Genomic DNA, 19,499 nt, shown 5'->3' with positions numbered 1-19,499 from the left:
GCCCTGTCCACCGCATCTGCGGTTTCGCTTCGCTCAGCCCTGTCCACCGCGTCTGCGGTTTCGCGTTGCTCAGCCCTGTCCACCGCGTCTGCGGTTTCGCTTTGCTCAGCTTTGTCAACCGCGTCTGCTTTTTCGCTCTGCTCAGCCTTGTCTACCGCGTCTACGTTTTTGCTCTGCTCAGCCTTGTCTACTGCGTCTGCGGTTCTGCTCTGCTCGGCCTTGACTACCGCAACTGCGGTTTCGCTTTACTTTGTTTGTTTACCGCATCTGCGGCTCCGAATCTGTCTCCCAGTCTGTACTGGACCCTATCCAGCCTGCGCTCTAGTCTGCCTGTTCCTGTATTCCCCGGTGTGGGTCAACAGCCGTGTCCGGAGTCTGACCTGGAGTAGACCCTGGTCCCTCTGCTCGGTTCCTCCCTCGTGCACGGGCGTCATATGCCGTCGTGCGACCTTGGTCGGATCGGGCAGATACTTAGTTACGCCCATCCAGACACTCTCCGGTTCATGGCACAGTGGAACCACTAAACACGCACACGCCAGTCAGTCCGGGCGTGTGCATTACAGCATGCTCAGGCCATGGTTCCCGTTGAGTCCCACGGCCTTTGCTCTCTGAGACGTTTTCCAGCGAATACGTGCATTAAAAATAAATTAAAAAAATTATATATATATATTTTTTTTTTTCTTTAGCTGAGTTCCAGGCGAATTATGCACCCATCCAGATGGATCTTTCTGCACTCGTTCCTGCGGATCCGCCACGGTACTATGGAGATCCAAGACAGAGTCGTGCATTTGTGGAGCAATGCATGCTACACTTCAAATTCTACCCTCTTTGTTTTCCCACCGATCGGGCTAAGGTGGGATTCATGATGTCTTACCTAGCGGGTGATGCCTTGAAATGGATCACCCCCCTATGGGATGCACAGGATTCTATCGTCCTGGACATAATGGCCTGCCTGGTGGCCTTTCTAATGGTCTTCGATGATCCTAACCCGGAGGCTCCTGCGGAAGCTTCACTTCCCAATATCCCGGTGCAGCCCCGATGAGTAAAGTGTGTAGGTAGCGCACTAGTCCTCCTGCCCGAAGAGACTACTGCCCATCCAGAATCCACACAGGATGACTACGCTCTTCGGAATACTTCTCCCAACCTCAAGAGGCAGTCCAGGCGTGCTAGGCGTAGAGGCAAGCCGTCATGCCTGGGTCTGTCCTCCCAAAGACCTCCTGATCCCAACCTTGAAATCCCTGCTGAAGCTTCCTTTCCCTGTATCCCGGAGCAGCCCCTATAGGTAATATGCGTGGGTAGCGCACCTGTTCTCCTGCCCGAAGAGACTTCTGCCCACCTAGAATCCTCCGGGATACCACCTGATGACAAATGGAGAGAGACTTCCCTACACCAGGTACCCGATACTTCATCCGCTCCGTCCTGTGAGCCTGACAATGGGTACCTCAAAGCGTTAGTTAACTCAGAGTCTCTACACCCCTCCGACCATGCGGAGGACCTCCACTTGTCTCCAGAACCCTTTGGGGTGCCACCTGGTGGTGAATGGACAGAGACTTTCCTATGCTCGGCACCCGTTCCTCGCCTGCTTCGTCCAGTGAGTCCGACCTAGTGTTTTCTGAAGCAGAGGTTACCCCCGAGTCTCTGCACTCCTCTGACCCGGCAGTGGACCCCCAGGTGTCTCCTGAACCCTTCAGGGTGCTACTTGATAGCGAATGGACAGAGACTCTCCTATACTCGGTACCTGATACCTCGCCTGCTTCATCCAGTGAGTCTGAACAAGTGTAATCCGAAGCGGAGGTTACCCCCGAGTCTCTGCCCCCCTCCAACCCGGCAGAGGACTTCCAGTTGTCTTCTGTACCCTCTGGGGTGCCACCTGAAAATATGTGGAGAGAGACTTCCTTGTGTGCTGTTCCTGGTACTCCACCCGTTTCGTCTGTTGCTGAGGATGGCTGGATAGGAGGTAGCATCCTAGCTAACCAAATGAGACCAGTTTTTCCTGCGGACAGTGGAAGTGATCTCCTTGAAGTGAAGGATTGGCCCTCGAATTCCCTGCGGAAGATTCTGGCAGGCTTGAAGAAAAGGGGGCGTAAGGGGGGGGGTACTGTAACATACCTGGCGGCGTCCTTGCATAGTGGTTCATCTCCCACTGTGCAAGAGCACGCACTTGATCTCCAATCCAGAATGTCTCTCTGGCTTCCCTCCATGCTGTCTGTTTGCTTCTGTTTCTGCTGCTTAAGGGCGGCGCCCGATCACTTCCTGCTTTTTGTACCTGCTGCAGGCACACCCCTTGTGCGTCCTCAGCCTATTGCTGTCTGTCACCTGGTATTTAAACCAGCTGCTCCATTTAACCCATGCCTGAGCATTGTGTTCTGTCAGTTGGCTTCTGGTCACTGATATGCCAGGTCCCGTTTATGTTTCCTGCCTTCGGTATCGGTTCCCGTGTCTGAACTGTGTCCTGTCTGTATTATCTTCTAGCCTGTTGCCTTCTGCCTATCCTGGAGGCTGTATTTCCAGGCCTGTGTGAACACGCTCCTAGCCTGTTCTTTCCGCCTTCTAGGGGCCACATACCTAGACCCGCTCCTGTATCTTGCTGCAGTGTCTGTTCTTGTCTGAATACTCTCCTAGCCTGTTTCCTGCTTTTCTCTATGTCCGTACCTTCCCTTTTTCTGCAGAGTCTGAACTCGTACCGAACTCCTGCTCGTTGTCACTGTACTTCCGTTTGAGAGTTTGTGGTCCACTCGCTACTTCACTGCAAGTACCCTCTGGGTATCTGGTTCTGCCTTTCCCTTCCTGTCTGTTCCGTGTGAACTGAGCCCTGTCCCCTCCGCTCTGCCTTGCTTGCCACTTCGGCGGTTCTTGCTTGCTCAACCCTGTCCACTGCGTCTGCGGTTTCGCTTTGCTCAGCCTTGTCCACCGCGTCTGCGGTTTCGCTTTGCTCAGCCTTGTCCACCGCGTCTGCAGTTTCGCTTTACTCAGCCCTGTCCACCGCGTCTGTGGTTTCGCTTTGCTCAGCCTTGTCCACCTTTTCTGCGGTTTCGCTTTGCTCAGCCCTGTCCACCGCGTCTGTGGTTTCGCTTTGCTCAGCCTTGTCCACTTTTTCTGCGGCTTCGCTTTGCTCAGCCCTGTCCACCGCGTCTGCGGTTTCGCTTTGCTCAGCCTTGTCCACCGCGTCTGCGGTTTCGCTTTGCTCAGCCCTGTCCACCGCGTCTGCGGTTTCGCTTTGCTCAGCCCTGTCCACCGCGTCTGCGGTTTCGCTTTGCTCAGCCCTGTCCACCGCGTCTGCGGTTTCGCTTTGCTCAGCCCTGTCCACCGCGTCTGCGGTTTCGCCTTGCTCAGCCCTGTCCACCTTTTCTGCGGTTTCGCTTTACTCAGCCCTGTCCACCGCGTCTGCGGTTTCGCTTTGCTCAGCCTTGTCCACCGCATCTGCGGTTTTGCTCTGCTGAGCCTTGTTTACCGCGTCTGCGGTTTTGCTCTGCTCAGCCTTGTCTACCGCGTCTGCGGTTCTGCTCTGCTCGGCCTTGACTACCGCACCTTCGGTTTCGCTTTACTCTGTTTGTTTACCGCATCTGCGGCTCCGAATCTGTCTCCCAGTCTGTACTGGACCCTACCCAGCCTGCGCTCTAGTCTGCCTGTTCCTGTATTCCCCGGTGTGGGTCAACAGCCGTGTCCGGAGTCTGACCTGGAGTAGACCCTGGTCCCTCTGCTCGGTTCCTCCCTGGTGCACGGGCGTCGTATGCCGTCGTGCGACCTTGGTCGGATCGGGCAGATACTTAGTTACGCCCCTCCAGACACTCTCCGGTTCATGGCACAGTGGAACCACTAAACACGCACACGCCAGTCAGTCCGGGCGTGTGCATTACAGCATGCTCAGGCCATGGTTCCCGTTGAGTCCCACGGCCTTCGCTCTCTGAGACGTTTTCCAGCGAATACGTGCATTAAAAATAAATAAAAAAAAATATATATATATATATTTTTTTTCTTTAGCTGAGTTCCAGGCGAATTACGCACCCGTCCAGATGGATCTTTCTGCACTCGTTCCTGCGGATCCTCCACGGTACTACGGGGATCCAAGACAGAGTCGTGCATTTGTGGAGCAATGCATGCTACACTTCAAGTTCTACCCTCTTTGTTTTCCCACCGATCGGGCTAAGGTGGGATTTATGATGTCTTACCTAGCGGGTGATGCCTTGAAATGGATCACCCCCCTATGGGACGCACAAGATTCTATCGACCTGGACATAATGGCCTTCCTGGTGGCCTTTCTAATGGTCTTCGATGATCCTAACCCGGAGGCTCCTGTGGAAGCTTCACTTCCCAATATCCCGGTGCAGCCCCGATGAGTAATGTGTGTAGGTAGCGCACTAGTCCTCCTGCCCGAAGAGGCTACTGCCCATCCAGAATCCACACAGGATGAATACGCTCTTCGGAATACTTCTCCCAACCTCAAGAGGCAGTCCAGGCGTGCTAGGCGTAGAGGCAAGCCGTCACGCCTGGGTCTGTCCTCCCAAAGACCTCCTGATCCCAACCTTGAAGTCCCTGCTGAAGCTTCATTTCCCTGTATCCCGGAGCAGTCCCTACGGGAAATATGCGTGGGTAGCGCACCTGTTCTCCTGCCCGAAGAGACTTCTGCCCACCTAGAATCCTCCGGGATACCACCTGATGACAAAAGGAGAGAGACTTCCCTACACCCGGTACCCGATACTTCGTCCGCTCCGTCCTGTGAGCCTGACAATGGGTACCTCAAAGCGGTAGTTAACCCCGAGTCTCTACACCCCTCCAACCAGGCAGAGGACCTCCAGTTGTCTCCAGAACCCTTCGGGGTGCCACCTGGTGGTGAATGGACAGAGACTTTCCTATGCTCGGCACCCGATACCTCGCCTGCTTCGTCCAGTGAGTCCGACCTAGTGTTTTCTGAAGCAGAGGTTACCCCCGAGTCTCTCCACTCCTCTGACCCGGCAGAGGACCTCCAGTTGTCTCCTGAACCCTTCGGGGTGCTACTTGATAGCGAATGGACAGAGACTCTCCTATACTCGGTACCTGATACCTCGCCTGCTTCATCCAGTGAGTCTGAACAAGTGTAATCTGAAGCGGAGGTTACCCCCGAGTCTCTGCCCCCCTCCAACCCGGCGGAGGACTTCCAGTTGTCTTCTGTACCCTCTGGGGTGCCACCTGAAAATATGTGGAGAGAGACTTCCTTGTGTGCTGTTCCTGGTACTCCACCCGTTTCGTCTGTTGCTGAGGATGGCTGGATAGGAGGTAGCATCCTAGCTAACCAAATGAGACCAGTTTTTCCTGTGGACAGTGGAAGTGATCTCCTTGAAGTGAAGGCTTGGCCCTCGAATTCCCTGCGGAAGATTCTGGCAGGCCTGAAGAAGAGGGGGCGTAAGGGGGGGGGGGTACTGTAACATACCTGGCGGCGTCCTTGCATAGTGGTTCATCTCCCTCTGTGCAAGAGCACGCACTTGATCTCCAATCCAGAATGTCTCTCTGGCTTCCCTCCATGCTGTCTGTTTGCTTCTGTTTCTGCTGCTTAAGGGCGGTGCCCGATCACTTCCTGCTTTTTGTACCTGCTGCAGGCACACCCCTTGTGCGTCCTCAGCCTTTTGCTGTCTGTCACCTGGTATTTAAACCAGATGATCCAATTAACCCATGCCTGAGCATTGTGTTCTGTCAGTTGGCTTCTGGTCACTGATATGCCAGGTCCCGTTTATGTTTCCTGCCTTTGGTATCAGTTCCCGTGTCTGAACTGTGTCCTGTCTGTATTATCTTCTAGCCTGTTGTCTTCTGCCTATCCTGGAGCCTGCATTTCCAGGCCTGTGTGAACACGCTCCTAGCCTGTTCTTTCCGCCTTCTAGGGGCCGCATACCTAGACCCGCTCCTGTATCTTGCTGCTGTGTCTGTTCTTGACTGAATACTCTCATAGCCTGTTTCCTGTTTTTCTCTATGTCCGTACCTTCCCTTTTTCTGCAGAGTCTGAACTCGTACCTAACTCCTGCTCGTTGTCACTGTACTTCCGTTTGTGAGTTTGTGGTCCACTCGCTACTTCACTGCAAGTACCCTGTGGGTATCTGGTTCTGCCTTTCCCTTCCTGTCTGTTCCGCGTGAAATGAGCCCTGTCCCCTCCGCTATGCCTTGCTTGCCGCTTCGGCGGTTCTTGCTTGCTCAATCTTGTCCACCGCGTCTGCGGTTTCGCTTTGCTCAGCCTTGTCCACCGCGTCTGCGGTTTCGCTTTGCTCAGCCCTGTCCACCGCGTCTGCGGTTTCGCTTTACTCAGCCCTGTCCACCGCGTCTGCGGTTTCGCTTTGCTCAGCCTTGTCCACCGCGTCTGCGGTTTCGCTTTGCTCAGCCCTGTCCACCGCGTCTGCGGTTTCGCTTTGCTCAGCCCTGTCCAAAACGTCTACGGTTTCGCTTTGCTCAGCCCTGTCCACCGCATCTGCGATATCGCTTTGCTCAGCCCTGTCCACCGCGTCTGCGTTTTCGCCATGCTCAGCCCTGTCCACCGAGTCTGCGGTTTCGCTTTGCTCAGCCCTGTCCACCGTGTCTGCGGTTTCGCTCTGCTCAGCCCTGTCCACCGCGTCTGCGGTTTCGCTCTGCTCAGCCTTGTCAACCGCGTCTGCGGTTTTGCTCTGCTCAGCCTTCTCTATCGCGTCTGCGGTTCTGCTCTGCTCGGCCTTGACTACCGCACCTGCGGTTTCGCTTTACTCTGTTTGTTTACCGCATCTGCGGCTCCGAATCTGTCTCCCAGTCTCTACTGGACCCTACCCAGCCTGCGCTCTAGTCTGCCTGTTCCTGTATTCCCCGGTGTGGGTCAACAGCTGTGTCCGGAGTCTGACCTGGAGTAGACCCTGGTCCCTCTACTCGGTTCCTCCCTGCACGGGCGTCGTATGCCATCGTGCGACCTTGGTCGGATCGGGCAAATACTTAGTTACACCCCTCCAGACACTCTCCGGTTCATGGCACAGTGGAACCACTAAACACACACACGCCAGTCAGTCCGGGCGTGTGCATTACACTTTTTATTCCATTGCGACCTCCACCACTCTTCCATGGGGCATTAAAACCGTCTTGTTAAGCTACTTTGACCTCCAAGTCTCTTCCAAGGGGCATTAAAACGTCTGGTTGAACCGCTCTGAGCTCCACAGCTCTTCCAAGGGGCATTGACAATATCTTTTTATTCCATTGTAACCTTCTGCACTCTTCCAAGTGCATTGATAATGTCTTTTTATTCCCCTGCGACGTCCACGACTCTTCCTTGGGGCATTAAAACCGTCTTGTTAAGCTACTGTGACCTTCAAGTTTCTTACACAGGGCATTGATATTGTCTTTTTATTCCACTGTAACCTCCAACACTCTTCCAAGGGGCATTGATATTGTCTTTTTATTCCACTGTAACCTCCACCAATCTTACAAGGGGCATTGATATTGTCTTTTTAATCCACTGCAACCTTCACTACTCTTCCAAGGGGCATTAAAACCGTCTTGTTAAGCTACTGTCACGTTCATGTCTATTCCACGGGGCATTGATATTGTCTTTTTATTCCACTGTAACCTCCACCACTCTTCCAAGTGGCATTGACATTGTCTTTTTAATCCACTGCGACCACCACCACTCTTCCAAGGGGCATTAAAACAGTATTGTTAAGCTACTGTGACCTCCACGTCTCTTCCAAGGGGGATTAAAACCGTCTGGTCAAACCACTCTGAACTCCACAGCTCTTCCAAGGGGCATTGATATTGTCTTTTTATTCCACTGTAACCTCCACCACCCTTCCAAGGGGTATTGATTTTGTCTTTTTATTCCACTGCGACCTCCACCACTCTTCCAATGGGCATTGTTATTGTCTTTTTAATCCCCTGCAACCTCCACCACTCTTCTAAGGGGCATTAAAACCGCCTTGTTAAGCTACTGTGACCTCCACGTCCCTTCCACGGGGCATTGATATTGTCTTTTTATTCCACTGCGACCTCCACCACTCTTCCAAGGGGCATTGATATTGTCTTTTTTATCCACTGCAACCTCCACCACTCTTCCAAGGGGCATTAAAACCGTCTTGTTAAGCTACTGTGACCTCCATGTCCCTTCCACGGGGCATTGATATTGTCTTTTTATTCCACTGTGACCTCCACGATTCTTCCAAGGGACATTGATATTGTCTTTTTAATCCACTGTGAACTCCACCACTCTTCCAAGGGGCATTAATACCGTCTTGTTATGCTACTGTGACGTCGACTTCTCTTCCAAGGGGCATTAAAACCATCTGGTTAAACCACTCTGAACTCCACAGCTCTTCCAAGGGGCATTTGTATTGTCTTTTTATTCCACTCTAATCTCCACCACTCTTCCAAGGGGCATTGACATTGTCTTTTTATTAAACTGCGACCTCCACCACTCTTCCAAGGGGCATTAAAACCATATGGTTAAGCTACAGTGACCTCCATATCTCTTCCATGGGGCATTGATATTGTCTTTTTATTCCACTGTAACCTCCACCACTCGTCCAAGGGGCATTGATATTGTCTTTTTATTCGACTGCGACCTCCATCACTCTTTCAAGGGGCATTGATAACGTCTTTTTATTCCACTGCGACCTCCACCACTCTTCCAAGGCCCATTGATATTGTCTTTTTAATCCACTGCGACCTCCACCACTCTTCCAAGGGGCATTAAAACCGTCTTGTTAAGCTATTGTGACCTCCACATCTCTTCCACAGGGCATTGATATTGTCTTTTTATTTAACTGTAACCTCCACCACTGTTCCAAGGGGCATTGATATTGTCTTTTTATTCCACTGTAACCTCCATCACTCTTCCAAGGGGCATTGATATTGTCTTTTTATTCAGCTGTAACCTCCACCACTCTTCCAAGGGGCATTGATATTGTCTTTTTATTCCACTGCAACCTCCACCACTCTCCCAATGGGAATTCATATTGTCTTTTTAATCCACTGCGACCTCCACCACCCTTCCAAGGGGCATTAAAACCGTCTTGTTAAGCTACTGTCAACTCCACGTCCCTTCCAAGGGGCATTAAATCCATCAATTTAAACCACTTTGAACTCCACAGCTCTTGCAAGGGGCATTGATATTGTCTTTTTATTCCAATGTAACCTCCAGCACTCTTCCAAGGGGCATTGATATTGTCATTTTATTCCACTGCAACTACCACCTCTCTTCCAAGGGACATTAAAACCGTCTTGCTAAGCTACTGTGACATCCACGTCTCTTTCACGGGGCATTGATATTGTCTTTTTATTCCACTGTAAACTCCACCACTCTTCCAAGGGGCATTGATATTGTCTTTTTATTCCACTGCCATCTCCACCACTCTTCCAAGGGTCATTGATATTGTCTTTTTAATCCAGTGCGACCTACACCACTTTTCCAAGGGGAATTAAAAACGTCTTTTTAAGCTACTGTGACCTCCACGTCACTTCCAATGGGCATTAAAACCGTCTGGTTTAACTACTCTGAACTCCACTGCTCTTCCAAGGGGCATTGATATTGTCTTTTTAATCCACTGTCACCTCCACCACTCTTCCAAGGGGCATTGATATTGTTTTTTTATTCCACTGCGATTTCCACTACTCTTCCAAGGGACATTGATATTGTCTTTTTAATCCACTGTGACCTCCACGTCTCTTCCAAGGGGCATTAAAACCATCAATTTAAACCACTCTGAACTCAACAGCTCTTCCAAGGAGCACTGGTATTGTATTTTTATTCCACTCTAACCTCCACCACTCTTCCAAGGGGCATTGACATTGTCTTTTTATTCCACTGCGACCTCTATCATTCTTCCAAGGGGCATTGATATTGTCTTTTTAATCCACTGCAACCTCCACCACTTTTCCAAAGGGTATTAAAAGCGTCTTTTTAAGCTACTGTGACCTCCACGTCACTTGCAATGGGCATTAAAACCGTCTGGTTTAACTGCTCTGAACTACACTGCTCTTCCAAGGGGCTTTGATATTGTCTTTTTAATCCACTGTTACCTCCACCACTGTTCCAAGGGGCATTAATATTGTCTTTTTAATCCACTGTGACCTCCACGTCTCTTCCAAGGGGCATTAAAACCATCAATTTAAACCACTCTGAACTCCACAGCTCTTCCAAGGAGCACTGGTATTGTCTTTTTATTCCACTCTAACCTCCTCCACTCTTCCTAGGGGCATTGACATTGTCTTTTTATTCCACTGCGACCTCCATCATATTTCCAAGGGGCATGGATATTGTCTTTTTAATCCACTGCGACCTCCACCACTCTTCCAAGGGACATTAAAACCGTGTTGTTAAGCTACTTTGACCTCCACGTCAATTCCACGGGGCATTAAAACCGTCAATTTAATCTACTCTGAACTCCACAGCTCTTGCAAGGGGCATTGATATTGTCTTTTTATTCCAATGAAACCACCAGCACTGTTCCAAGAGGCATTGAGATTGTCTTTTTATTCCACTGCAACTTCCACCTCTCTTCCAAGTGGCATTAAAACCGTCTTGTTAAGCTACTGTGACCTCCACGTCTCTTTCACGGGACATTGATATTGTCTTTTTATTCCCCTGTAACCTCCACCACTCTTCCAAGGGGCATTGATATTGTCTTTTTATTCCACTGGGACCTTCACCACTCTTCCAAGGGGCATTAAAACCATCTTGTTAAGCTACTGTGACCTCCACGTCTCTTCCAAGGTGCATTAAAACCGTCATTTTAAACCACTCTGAACCCCACAGCTCTTGCAAGAGGCATTGATATTGTCTTTTTGTTCCACTGTAACCTACAGCACTCTTTCAAGGGGCATTGATATTGTCTTTTTACTCCACTACGACTTCCACCACTCTCCCAAGGTGCATTAAAAACATCTTGTTTAGCTACTGTAACGTCCATGTCTATTCCACGGGGCATTGATATTATCTTTTTATTCCACTGTATCCTCCACCACTCTTCCAAGGGCCATTGATATTGTCTTTTTATTCCAATGCGACTTCCACCTCTCTTCTAAGGGGCATTGATATTGTATTTTTAATCCACTGCGACCTCCACCACTCTTCCAAGAGGCCTGAAAACAGTCTTGTTAATCTACTTTGACCTCCACATCTTTTCCAAGGGGCATTAAAACCGTCTGGTTAAACCACTCTGAACTCCACAGCTCTTCCAAGGGGCATTGATATTGTCTTTTTATTCCACTGTAAACTCCACCATTCTTCCAAGGGATATTGATATTGTCTTTTTAATGCACTGCGACCTCCACCACTCTTCCAAGGGGCATTAAAACCATCTCGTTAAACCACTCTGAACTCCACCACTCTTTCAATGTGCATTGATATTGTCTTTTTATTCCACTGCAACCTCCACCACTCTTCCAAGGGGCATTAAAACTGTTACCTCCACGTTTCTTCCATGGGGCATTGATATTGTCTTTTTAATCGACTGTGACCTCCACCACTTTTCCAAGGGGTATTAAAACCGTCTTGTTTATCTACTGAGACCTCCACGTCTCATCCAAGGGGCAATAAAACCATCTGGTTAAACCACTGTGAACTCCACAGCTCTTCCAAGGGGCATTGGTATTGTCTTTTTTTTCCACTCTAACCTCCACCACTCTTCCAAGGGGCATTGACATTGTCGTTTTATTCCACTGTGACCTCCATCATTCTTACAAGGGGCATTGATATTGTCTTTTTATTCCACTGCCACCTCCACCATTTTTCCAAGGGGGATTGACATTGTCTTTTTAATCAACTGCGACCTCCACCACTTTTCCAAGGGGCATTAAAAATGTCTTTTGAAGCTACTGTGACCTCCACTTCACTTCCACGGGGCATTGATCTTGTCTTTTAATTCCACTGCGACCTCAACCACTCTTCCTCGGGGCATTGATATTGTCTTTTTATTCCACTGCGACCTCCACCACTCTTCTAAGGGGCATTGATATTGTTTTTTAAATCCACAACGATCTCCACCACTCTTCCAAGGGGCATTAGAACAGTCTTGTTAAGCTACTGTGACCTCCTCGTCTCTTCCAAGGGGCATTAAAACTGCATGGTTAAACCACTCTGAACTCCACAGCTCTTCCAAGAGGCATTGATATTGTCTTTTTATTCAACTGTAACCTCCACCACCCTTCCAATGGGCATTGATATTGTCTTTTTTTTCCACTGCGACCTCCACCACTCTTCCTAGGTGATTTGATAGTCTTTTTAATCCACTGCGACCTCCACCACTTTTCCAAGGGGCATTAAAAAAGTCTTGTTAAGCTACTGTCACCTCCATGTCCCTTCCACGGGGCATTGATATTGTCTATTTTTTCCACTGCGACCTCCACCACTCTTCCAAGGGGCATTGATATTGTGTTTTTAGTCCACTGCGTCCTCCACCACTCTTCCAAGGGACATTGATATTGTCTTTTTATTCCACTGCGACCTTCACCCCTCTTCCAAGGAACATTGATGTTGTCTTTTTTTGCCACTGTAATCTCCACCACTCTTCTAAGGGGCATTGAAATTTTCTTTTTATTCCACTGCGACCTCCACATCTCTTCCAAGTGGAATTGATATTGTCATTTTATTACACTGCAACCTCCACCACTCTTCTAAGGGGCATTGATATTGTCTTTTTAATCCACTGCGACCTCCACCACTCTTCCAAGGGGCATTGATTTTGTCTTTTCATTCCATTGCGACCTCCACCTCTCTTCCAAGGGGCATTAAAACCATCTTGTTAAGCTAATGTGACCTCCAAGTTTCTTCCACGAGGCATTGATATTGTCTTTTTATTCCACTTCGACCTCCACCACTCTTCTAAGGGGCATTGATATTGTCTTTTTAATCCACTGAGACCTCCACCACTCTTCCAAGGGGCATTAAAACAGACTTGATAAGATACTGTGACCTCCAAGTCTCTTCCAAGGGGCATTAAACCGTCTGGTTAAACCACTCTGTACTCCACAGCTCTTCCAAGAGGCATTGATGTTGTCTTTTAATTCAACTGTAACATCCACCACTCTTCCAAGCGGCATTGATATTGTCTTTTTATTCCACTGCGACCTCCACCACTCTTCCAAGAGGCATTGATATTGTCTTTTTAATCAACTGCGACCTCCACCTCTCTTCCGAAGGGCATTAAAACCATCTGGTTAAACCACTCTGATCTCCACAGCTCTTCCAAGGGGCATTGGTATTGTCTTTTTATTCCACTCTAACCTCCACCACTCTTCCAAGGGGCATTAATATAGTCTTTTTAATCCAATGCGACCTCCACCACTATTCCAAGGGGCGTTGATATTGTCTTTTTAATCCACTGTGACCTCCATGTCTCTTCCCAGGGGCATTAAAACCGTCAATTTAAACAACTCTGAACTCCACAGCTCTTCCAAGGGGCATTGACATTGTCTATTTATTCCACTGCGACCTCCACCACTCTTCCAAGGGGCATTAAGACCATGTTTTTAAGCAACAGTGACCTACACAACTCTTCCATGGGTCATTGATATTGTCTTTTTATTCCACTGTAACCTCCACCACTCTTCCAAGTGGCATTAATTTTGTCTTTTTATTCCACTGCGAGCTCCACCACTCTTCCAATGGGCATTGTTTTTGTGTTTTTAATCCCCTGCAACCTCCAACACTCTTCCAAGGGGCATTAAAACCGTCTTGTTAATCTACTTTGACCTCCACGTCCCTTCCACGGGGCATTGATATTGTCTTTTTATTCCACTGCGAAATCCAGCACTCTTCCAAGGAGCATTGATATTGTCTTTTTAATCCACTGCGAACTCCACCACTCTTCCAAGGGGCCTTAAAACCGTCTTGTTATGCTTCTGTCACGTCGACTTCTCTTCCAAGGGGCATTAAAACCATCTGTTTAAACCACTCTGAACTCCACAGCTCTTCCAAGGGGCATTTGTATTGTCTTTTATTCCACTCTAACCTCCACCACTCTTCAAAGGGGCATTGACATTGTCTTTTTATTCCACTGCTACCTCCACCACTCTTCCAAGGGGCATTAAAACCATATTGTTAAGCTACTGTAACCTCCATCACTCTTCCAAGAGGCATTGATATTGTCTTTTTATTCAGCTGTAACCTCCACCACTCTTCCAAGGGGAATTGATATTGTCTTTTTATTCCACTGCGACCTCCACCACTCTTCCAAGGGGCATTCATATTGTCTTTTTAATCCATTGCGACCTCCACCACTCTTCCAAAGGGCATTAAAACCGTCTTGTTAAGCTACTGTCACCTCCACGTCCCTTCCAAGGGTCATTAAAACCGACAATTTAAACCACTCTGAACTCCACAGCTCTTGGAAGGGGCATTGATATTGTCTTTTTATTCCAATGTAACCTCCAGCACTCTTCCAAGGGGCATTGATATTGTCTTTTTATTCCACTGCAACTTCCACCTCTCTTCCAAGGGAATTAAAACCGTCTTGTTAAGCTACTGTGACTTCCACGTCTCTTTCACGGGGCATTGATATTGTCTTTTTATTCCACTGTAACCTCCACCACTATTCCAAGGGACATTGATATTGACTTTTTATTCCACTGTGACCTCCACGTATCTTCCTAGGTGCATTAAAACCGTCAATTTAAACCACTCTGAACTCCACAGCTCTTGCAAGAGGCATTGAAATTGTCTTTTTACTCCACTGTAATCTACAGTACTCTTTCAAGGGGCATTGATATTGTATTTTTATTCCACTACGACTTCCACCACTCTCCCAAGGTTCATTAAAAACATCTTGTTTAGCTACTGTAACGTCCATGTCTATTGCACGGGGCATTGATATTGTCTTTATATTCCACTGTATCCTCCACAATTCTTCCAAGTGGTATTGATATTGTCTTTTTATTCCACTACGACTTCCACCTCTCTTCTAAGGGGCATTGATTAATCCACTTCGATCTCCACCACTCTTCCAAGAGGCATTAAAACAGTCTTGTTAAACCACTCTGAACTCCACAGCTCTTCCAAGGGGCATTGATATTGTCTTTTTATTCCACTGTAACCTCCACAATTCTTCCAAGGGGTATTGATATTGTCTTTTTAATGCAATGTGACCTCCCCCACTCTTCCATGGGGCATTAAAACCATCTGGTTAAAGCATTCTGAACTCCATAGCTCTTTCAAGAGGCATTGATATTGTCTTTTTATTTCACTGTAACCTCCAACACTCTTTCAAGGGGCATTGATATTGTCTTTTTATTCCACTGCGACCTCCACCACACTTCCAAGGGGCATTAAAACTGTCTTGTTAAGCTACTGTGACCTCCACGTGTCTTCCACGGGGCATTGATATTGTCTTTTTAATCCATTGTGACCTCCACCACTATTCCAAGGGGCATTAAAACCGTCTTGTTAATCTACTGTGACCTCCACGTCTCTTCCAAGGGGCAATAAAACCATCTGGTTAAACCACTCTGAACTCCACAGCTCTTCCAAGGGGCATTGATATTGTCTTTTTATTCCACTCTAACCAACACCACTCTTCCAAGGGGCATTAAAACTGTCTTGTTAAGCTGCTGAAACCTCCATTTCCTTTCCACGGGGCATTGATATTGTCTTTTTATTCCAATGTAACCTCCACCACTCTTCTAAGGGGCAGTGATATTGTCTTTTTAAACCACTGCGACCTCCACCACTCTTCCAAGAGGCATTAAAAACATCTTATTAAGCTACTATGACCTCCACATCTCTTCCAAGGGGCATTAAAACCGTCTGATTAAACCACTCTGAATTCCACAGCTCATCAAAGGGGCATTGATATTGTCTTTTTATTCCACTGTAACCTCCACCACTTTTCCTATGGGAATTGATATTGTCTTTTTATTATTATTATTATTATTATTTGTTATTATAGCGCCATTTATTCCATGGCGCTTTACATGTGATAGGGATATACATAACAAAAGCATTTACATAATCTTAACAAAGCGAGTCAGTGACTGGTACAGGGGGAGCGAGGAGCCTGCTCGCGAGGGCTCACATTCAAGAAGGGATGGGTGAGGATACATTAGGTGAGGGTAGAGCTGGTCGTGCAGCGGTGGTTACTGCAGGTTGTAGGCTTGTCGGAAGAGGTGGGTCTTCAGGTTTCTTTTGAAGGTTTCCACGGTCGGCGAGAGTCTGATGTGTTGGGGTATAGAGTTCCAGATTGTGGGAGGAGGAGATAAATGGGGAGTAGAGAAAGAGATCTTGTGAGGATCAGAGGTTGCGTGCAGGTAAGTACCGGGAGACTAGGTCACAGATGTATGGGGGAGACAGGTTGTGGATGGCTTTGTATGCCATGGTTAGAGTTTTGAACTGGATTCTCTGGGCAATGGGGAGCCAGTTAAGAGATTGACAGAGAGGAGAGGTTGGGGAATAGCGGGGGCACAGGTGAATTAGTCGAGCAGCAGAGTTTAGGATAGATTGGAGAGGCGCAAGAGTGTTGTAAGGGAGGCCACGGAGCAGGAGGTTGCATTAGTCGAGGCGGGATATGATGAGGGCATGCACTAGTGTTTTTGCAGAGTCTTTGCTGAGGAATGCACGGATCCGGGAGATGTTTTTGAGTTGGAGTCAGCAGGAAGTGGAAAGGGCTTGGATATGTGGCTTGAAGGAGAGATCAGAGTCCAGGGTTACTCCACGGCATCGAGCTTGTGGGACTGGGGAGAGTGAACAGCCATTGACGTTGATGGCTAGGTCAGATGGGGGATGTGAATGAGAGGGTGGAAAGATGATGAACTCTGTTTTATCCATGTTGAGTTTTAGAAATCTGTCAGAGAAGAAGGATGACATGGCGAACAGATATTTTGGGATTTTGGTTAGTAGGGAGGAGATATCGGGTCCAGAGAGGTAGATCTGTGTGTCGTCAGCATAGAGATGATACTGAAAACCGTGAGACTGTATGAGCTGTCCCAGGCCAAAGGTGTAGATGGAGAAGAGCAGAGGTCCTAGAACTGAACCTTGGGGGACACCGACAGATAGGGGGCGAGATGAGGAGGTGGTGCGTGAGTGGGAGACGCTGAATGTCCTGTCTGTTAAGTATGAGGAGATCCAAGATAGAGCCAAGTCCGTGATGCCAAGAGATGAGAGAATCTGGAGTGAGAGGAAATGGTCCACTGTGTCAAAGGCAGATGACAGGTCCAGAAGGAGGATGATGGAGTAGTGTCGCTTGGATTTGGCATTTAGTAAGTCGTTGGTGACTTTGGTCAGGGCAGTTTCAGTCGAGTGATGCGGTCGGAAGCCAGATTGCAGGCGGTCGAAGAGGGAGCAGGAGGAGAGGTGGGAGGACATTTCAAGGTGGACATGTTGTTCTAGTAGTTTTGAGGCAAAGGGGAGGAGTGAGGAAGGGTCAGAGAGGAAGGGTCAAGGGAGGGCTTTTTGAGGATGGGTGTGATTGCGGCATGTTTGAAACATGAGGGGAAGACACCGGTTGTTAGTGACAGATTGAAGAGATGGGTTAGGGTTGGGATGAAGACTGTGGTAAGGTTAGTGATGAGGTGGGATGGGATTGGGTCAAGTTCGCAGGTGGTGAGTTGTGATTTGGAGAGTAAAGAGGAGACTTGACCTTCTGTAATGGAGGAGAAGTGGGGTTTGGAGGAGGAGGGTTGAATAGATATGAGGAGGCGTTGTGTGGAGTTTAGGCTAAAGTTTTGTCTGATGGTGTCAATCTTCTGTTTGAAGAATGAGGCAAAGTCATCGGCTGAGATGAGAGAAGAGGGAGGAGGTGCTGGGGGACGAAGGAGAGACTTGAAAGTGTTAAATAGCTGTTTAGGGTTGTGAGATAGGGAGGATATGAGAGATGAGAAGTAGGTTTGTTTTGCTGTAGTGAGTGCGGACTTGAAATTAGTGAGGGATTGCTTGAATGCGATGAAGTGCTCGATGGAGTGAGACCTTCTCCATCTCCGCTCCGTAACCCTGGAGGCCCGGCGCAGTTCTTTAGTAAGTTTAGTGTGCCAGGGTTGCCTGTTGAATGTGCGAGATGTGGTGTGTGTGAGAGGGGCGATCGAGTCTAGAGCTGCAGCTATTGTGGTGTTATATGAAGCAGCAGCAACGTCTGCATCGTGTAAGGAATTTATGTCTGTAAGAGGGAGGAGGGATTCAGAGAGTGAGTGTAAGTCAAGGTGTTTGAGATTTCTGCGAGGGTATGCTAGTTTGTGGAGTGGGGATTGTTGCCCCGGGGAGGAGAGAGAAGAGAATGTAAGTAGGCTGTGATCAGAGAGAGGGAGAGATGAGTTAGAGAGGTTAGCTAGGGAACAGATGCGGGTGAAGATGAGGTCCAGTGTGTGGCCATCTTTGTGGGTGGGTGTGGAAGACCATTGAGTGAGTCCGAAGGAGGAAGTGAGAGATAGGAACTTAGAGACAGACGAGTGGGAAGTGTTAATGGGGATGTTGAAGTCACCCATTATGATAGTGGGGATGTCAGTGGAGAGGAAGTGAAGCAGCCAGGTGGTGAAGTGGTCTAAGAAGGTGGTGGCTTGCCCTGGGGGTCGGTAAACGACGGCCAGTTGGAGGGGGAATAGATGCGCACACAGTGCACCTCAAAAGAGGGGAGTGTAACGGAGGGTGGCTGTGGGATTTGGATGAAAGTGCAGTGTTCTGATAGGAGAAAACCTACGCCTCCGCCATGTTTGCCATTGGGGTGGGGGGTGTGGGAAAGGTGGAATCCGCCATATGAAAGTGCAGCTGGGGAGGCTGTGTCAGAGGGGGTGAGCCAGGTTTCAGTGATGGCGAGGAAGGAAAGTTTGTTTGTAATGAAAAGATCGTGGATGAATGAAAGTTTGTTATAGACAGAGCGAGCGTTCCATAGAGCTCCTGTTAGAGCAACTAAGGGAGTGGGGATTGGTTGGATGGGTATGAGGTTAGAAGGGTTGCGACAGTTTGTGGAAGGTCGTGGATAGGAGGAAGAAGTAATTGTGGGGATATGGCGAGGAGGACCAGGATTTGTAGAGATATCTCCAGCAGTGAGGAGGAGCAGAGAAAGTGTTAGCAGGTGGGAGCAAGAGAGAGCATGATGTGGTTGTCTGTGTTTGGAGATCCAGGATTGAATGTTTAGGAATAATTTGGAGGAGGAGGTGAGATGAATGGGGAGGATCGAGGGAGAGATGAAGAGTTTGTTACTAGGTGTAGGGATTTGAGTGGTTACTAGAAAGTGGAGGACTATAGAGGAAAAAGTGAGAGCTAACAGAAACATAGTTAAAAGAGAGTAAGTGGTCAAAGTGTTGGGTTCCTGACTCCTGCCCTGACTAACTGCCTCTGAAATAACTGCCACTTATCTCCGAAGCCACTTTGCACAAGAAGACGTGTGCACCCCCCAGCACAAGTGCACCCCTTACAGAGCTTCTAAATATATAGGGCACATTAAACTATCAGGTGAAGGGCATTGTGGGAGCTGCATATGGCTAAATTAGCAGCTGGTCGTCTCACCAGGAGATGCCTGGGTGATCAAACACAGAGCTTGGACTCTAGTCTCTGCAGTTTAGCACCTCTAAAAATCAGATAAGAGCTATAGTGGGGAAGGGACAGA

Source organism: Phyllobates terribilis, unplaced genomic scaffold (genome assembly GCF_046119375.1).
Source record: "Phyllobates terribilis strain yellow unplaced genomic scaffold, ASM4611937v1 Scaffold_114__1_contigs__length_5359813, whole genome shotgun sequence".
Lineage (NCBI taxonomy): Eukaryota > Metazoa > Chordata > Amphibia > Anura > Dendrobatidae > Phyllobates > Phyllobates terribilis.
Note: the sequence above shows the minus strand (reverse complement) of the source record.